This window comes from Vicugna pacos, chromosome 4 (genome assembly GCF_048564905.1).
Source record: "Vicugna pacos chromosome 4, VicPac4, whole genome shotgun sequence".
Lineage (NCBI taxonomy): Eukaryota > Metazoa > Chordata > Mammalia > Artiodactyla > Camelidae > Vicugna > Vicugna pacos.
The window spans coordinates 45,057,938-45,063,937 of record NC_132990.1 but is presented as its reverse complement, the minus strand read 5'-3'; the positions used below and the strand labels follow the sequence as shown (position 1 = coordinate 45,063,937).

At 39.1% G+C, this 6,000-nt stretch overlaps 1 long non-coding RNA gene across 1 annotated transcript in view; it reads right to left on the bottom strand.

The window, feature by feature from the left end:
• Nucleotides 1-3,547: 3,547 nt before the first annotated feature.
• The window catches only part of LOC140695857 (uncharacterized), a 62,016-nt gene continuing 59,563 nt past the window's right edge, over nt 3,548-6,000 (bottom strand). The window contains exon 3 of the long non-coding RNA XR_012071687.1: nt 3,548-3,671. This is a non-coding gene — a long non-coding RNA (uncharacterized lncRNA). The remainder of the gene's footprint in view (nt 3,672-6,000) is intronic.

The window sequence follows — 6,000 nt, the reverse complement described above, 5'->3', positions numbered from 1 at the left end:
TACTTTACTTTCAGGTTTAGTCATGATTTGTATCAATCATTTCATTCTTGCCTACTCTGAAGCACAGATTATATTATTTCTGTTTGGTAAAATGTTAATTCCTACATGTGCAGAGTAATAAACAGTAAAAAAAAAAAAAAGTTAAACCAAAAAAAAAAGTGCCTAAGAAATTACTCTGAATCAAAGACTATGCTATCAATTTATATTTTTTACCTTTTCAAGTGACAACACCCCTTTGAAATAGCCACAATGGACCTTGAGGAAATAGGCACAGAGAAGGTAAACAATTTGCCAGTAATCACACAGACCTATTTGATTGCAAAGCCTGGTTTTTGATCACTATTCCATTTTGCATCCCCAGACTTACTTAACCAGGGCAAACAAGCATTTGGCCATGAACTCTCTGCTTCTGGCTGAGAGGAAAGAGAAGAGTGGGATTGTGGTGGGCCTAGTCCGCCCCTTGGATTCATCTAATCTGTCCTCATACCTATTATTTACTTCACTTTTGTAGATCGTCTACAATAACCTATCAAATTGCCTGCACAAAAATCTGGCATGTGCCCCAGCAGATAGTCACATCATAGCCAGAGTGCCTGTTTCTCAGACGTGGGTGGGATGGAGATGCGAGGAGAAGAGGATGAAAACCCAGAGTCTTCAAGAATCAAGAAGAAAAAAGAGTTGGAAGGCAGTAATTCAATTGATTTACACTTTGTACCAGTGAGTAAGACTTGGCTACTCATAGACAGAAAGCTTTCCTCCAAGCGCCTCCTGCAGAAGACACTCCCCCACTGGCCATCCGTATCCTTGTTATCACACCCCCCTCCTCATCTCTGTCCTCTCTGAATGTCCACTCTTCCCTGACTCCTTCTGCCACTCACCCTGGACAACTGTCCCTTTCTTGGTCTATCTGTAACTTCCTTAGTCCTAACTTTCCTTCACTTTCTGTTTGTTTTTTTTTTTAACATCCGGGTCATCTTGTACTGGCCACAAAATGGAATTCAATATTAATAAGAAGTACTGCTTTTCCTACCAACGTTTATTAGAAATCTACTATGTGCGAAACATTTTACAAGCATTATCTTTAATTCTCACAACTCTGAATTAGAAATATGACTAACCATATTTGCAAATGAGGAAACTGGGAGTTAGAAAAATGAAGTAACTCATCCCGCCAAAGTCAGTCACGATGCGCACTTAGGTTTTTCTTTTTCTTTTTTTAACAGTTTTTTGAGATGTAGTTCACACACCATATAATTCCCTCATTTAAAGTGTATAATTCTGTGGCTTTTGGTATATTTACAGACTTGTGCAATCATCACCACAATCAGTTTTGGAATATTTCACTGCCACAAAAAGAAACCCTGTACCCCTTGGCTGCTACCTCCCAGTTCCTCCATCCTTCCAGCTCTAGGCAACCACTACTCTGCTCTCTGTCTCCACATATTTGCCATTGGGACATTTTATATAACAGAAGCATACGAAATGTGGTATTTGTGATGACTTCCTTCAGTCAGTGTAAGGTTTTCGAGGCTCATCCATGTTATAGCATGGATCAATACCTCACGATTTTTATGACTGAAAAAATTTCGTTGTCCTGTTCTATTTGTCCATTCATCAGTTGGTGGACATTGGGCTCTTTCTACCTTTTGGCTACTATGAAGAATGCTACTGTGAATATCTACATACAAGTTTTTGTGTGAATGTGTATTTTCACTTGTCTTGGGCCTATACCGAGGAGTGAAATTGCTGGGTGCTATGGTAACTCTATGTTTAGCCTTTAGAAAACTACCAGACCGAATCATTTTTTATTCCCACCAGGAGCTTCAGAGAGTTCCGATTTCTCCGCATCCTCACCGAACTCTTGTTATTATCTGACTTTTTGATGATAGCCATCCCAGTAGGTGTGAAGTAGTATCTCATGTTGGTTTTCACTCACATTTTCTTGATGGCTAATTCTAGGCTTTTTCTGAAGTACATCTTAAAATATTTGTTAGAGTTATTCGACTCAATGTTAAAATCTTTGCTCTTAAAGCAATTAAAAATCAGTGAGAAAAAGGAGTGGACATAACTACACTTGGCTGATATGAATGTGTGTGTGTGTGTGTGTGTATGTGTACGTGCATGTTTATCTTGCATGCATGTGTGCATGTACTTGTAAATGTATGTCTCAGAACTATGAGAGTGTGGTTTCTCGCGTTAAATTGCTTAAAGTCAAATCCAGGCACTGCCACGTAATACCTAAATGACTTGAAGTAAGTCGGTTAATTGATCAAAGTTCATTTTTCCTACCTGTAAGTAGGGACGATCAAAATAGCACACATTATTTGCTTAGCACGGTGCTTCTTGATAGTTTAATTATAAATATTTGCTCAGTATTTCTGTATTCATTGACTTTTACAATTAGGAGGTGTTTCACGTACTGTTCAATTTTTTTAAAATCGGTGAGTTTTACATCTTATCTTTGCACATATTTGTTTCTAAATATTTCTAGCCAACATTCTGGTTTAGCCTTTAATAGATTCCTTGCCATGGATCAGTGTTCCTCCATCCCTAATTTCTCTACCCTACCTAAATACAGTTATAAATCCCCCATAGAAAGAGAAAATGATAAGAAATATTTCATTATTGCAACATAGCATCATCAGTTATCATAGGAAAATGCATCCCATTTTGATACAGCTCTAGGAGGGGGTCCAACCCAAATGAGGAAGAGGAAGCCACTCAGTGCCCATGACAAACTGAACTTTCCTTCTTATCTCTGCCAAAGTCTCCTGATTTAGTCCTTACACTCCCCATTCATCAAACCTGGGGAGCAGTAGAAATAAGCAGCACAATTGCCAGATAATGCCCCTTCTTTCCATGTAGAAGCAGGTGTATCTTCCTCAGGATAAGTGGTGCAATAACACTGATCTACTCTGACAGGCCAGCTGATCTAAAATTACTCAGCACACATCGCCACTGGCTGGGGAAGCTTCTCCCAGAGCTTATTCTGAAACTTCAATCCCCTGGGTGCTAATTAAAATTTACTGGATAATATTTGCAAAGCTCAATGGCCCTAGTTACAGCAATTATCAGTTACTAAATGTTAGTATCAGGGATGTCACCTGATGATTGACTTTTTTATTCAAGAGGGTTGTCCCTCTCCCCCCTCCCCCGATTCTTTCTCTCTACTTCTTCAAGAAGCCCCATGTCTCAACTGGCTTTAAAGGAAGAAAATATTCATCATCTTACACTTACAATAATTCTTTTTATCCTTGGGCCACTAGCCACTGAGGGATCAGGGTTTTAAACACAGTGATCCCACTGTCAAAATGAGAAGCTAAATTGGAGGTCCACCTCTAAGCCACCACCAAGAAAAAAGGGTCCCCCTGGCTCATCCATTGCCTCCATGATTGCATCAGCAGGTAGGCCAAAGGTCATGACCAAGTCCTGCTAATCTTATTAGGTTATTGCAAATGATTGCTCTTTGTCCAAACAAAGGAGCTCCAACCAGTTTATGGACTTGGCCACCCAAGGAGTCATAGGCAAAGGACTCACCCACCTGGTATCATGCTCTGGCCCTGGCTTCCATAGACCACAGGATAAGGCAATTATTGCAATGACAAATCGATGAATTTCCTGTGTTTAATGGAGCTCAAAATGCGCTTGATGGCCTTCATTAAGCAGACGATCTGTGGCAAAAAATAAGATGGTCCAGATTCTTTTTAAATACATGACTTTAAAATTAATAGTCAAACTTCTTTACGTTCTAATTCAGGAAAGACGTCAGATCCAAGAGCAGTATAACTCAACCCCGCTATGCAGAGTGGCAGCAGATTTTGCCCTTTGCTCAAATACCAATGGCAAATTTTCACTAAGACACAATGTTCTCAACTGTTTGTGTGTTTATTTTTTCCAGAAGAACATTTTTCCAGAGTTCTCTTCCAAGATAACTAATCTTTGTAGAACACCTACTATTTGCCAGACATTAGGGCATGGCACTTTAAACAATGAGATACATCTTTCTTTGTCTTGGTCCAACGATAATGTCACCTCTTTCTTTTCCTTTTTCAATAAATCTATCTTCAGAAGTAGAAGAAAATATGATGGCCCAAATTTTTGGTAGTCAGAGATATGTTCAGAAGCAACATAAAACAGTGGAAGACCAACCAAACTTTATGACAGAAAACCCAAGGTTATTAGGAAACTCCCCCCTGTTTAATCTGTGACTTTCTCCAAGGAATTGAATGTTTTGAGCCTCTGTGCACCTTACTGGGTCAAGATTAAACACTTCATGTAAAGGAGCTCAGAGAGAGGTGAGATGCTGTATATATGTTCTACTTAAAGTAGGAGGACATTTACTCCAATCAGAAAGTCACTAGAAGTGAAAGATTTAAGATCCCCACAAACACCGACAATGCTCATTGAGATCAGACCAGAAGGTTACTGAGTTTAAAAGGCACAACTGTGTACATCCTGTGACAAATGATGATGATCAATGGTTTAAATTTTTCCTGTTTCTGATTCCATAAGGCTTTCTTCAGAACCAAGCAGGTTTAAAACTAACTTGCAACAACAACTAATATTCTACACCATTTTATTTCTTTCATATATATATATATATATATATATATATATATACACTGTACAATATCATATAGCGATAAACTTTTGCATCCTTTTGAAGTTTTATAGGAAATATGTTGGGGTAAGGAAGAGAATGTAAGTTTGTTGTACAAAATACACAAGCATTCTCCTTCTCAAGCCCCCAATAAATTTTCTATAAAATTTTGAAAGGATGAAATGTATCTAGTAAATGCTTAAAAAAAAAAAGGCTTGTGGTCAAACTCACTTGATTTTCCACTGGGTAAAAAGAATTTTTGTATATCCAGTCTACTAAACCAAATAATGAAAAAGACGTCCAAGGCAGCAATTTCATCCGCATTTTCAATAAATATTTCCCTGGGCTAACTTGTTGGGGAAGCAATTTGCATGAGCATTACTATCCTCAACCACAAAACATTGAGTAAGTGTTAAATATTCGCTGGGAATTTCTTGGTACTGGTCTACAAATCATTTCAAATATGTGGCTACCTGAAGGATGGGAGGAAGGGACTTCAGCCAGGTAAAAAGGGTGAGAAGGAACATTTCAGGCTAAGGAAGTAGCACGTGCCCATGGGAGAGAGAAATTGTGGCTGGAATAGAGTGAAGGGTGAGTGAGGTAGGCAGAGGTTAGATCAGGCAGGACCTTATAAACTTATCCTATTGGTCAGGATCCTAGGAGGAAAGACAACTTACCCAGATGGTTTATAATGAGATTTTAATAAAAGGGATACTTTAGGGAGTAGGCATCCAGAGAAAGCAGTAACAGGAAGCTCTCAGCATCCCTAGGAGGTAGGGGAGGGAAGAGAGGTACTGGAGTCTGGTGGGAAATGGAGCTGTGGCAGGGAGTCTGCCCACAGCTGCTTGCAGAGAAGAAAGGCAGAAACAGAGAGGCAGCAGGAAGAAATACCCCCAAACACTCCCTCTCTCCTCATGCCCTGCCAGTGCCTCCCTCTCAGTGACTTTCTCGAGACATAGAGCAGAGTAGAGAACGGTGGAGAAACTAGGGGAGGAAGAGATGGCAAACAGACAATAAACAGCATATTGGACTTCTTATTTCATCCTAAGAAAAATGGGAAGCCTTTGAAAAATTTTAACCTAGGGAGTAAAATTGTGAAATTGACAGTGTGGGTCTTTTCTGTTATAGGCTTTGTGAAACAGCATTCAAATGCACATTTCCTTCCATACTAATATTCACTGGGTTTTTAAAAAAGAGAGAGAGAGAGAAAGAAAGGAAGAAAAAGTGTGTGAGATGTTTCAGGTTTCTTGCAAGTTTAAAAACAAATAAAAAAAGACTATCAAGACTAAAAGCAAATCTGAATACTTCAGTAATAGCCAAAGTGACACTATGAAAACCTGCGGGTGAGTTGTAGGACTTAAGAGAAGGACAATGAACTCATAGATCTTATTGAAGACGAG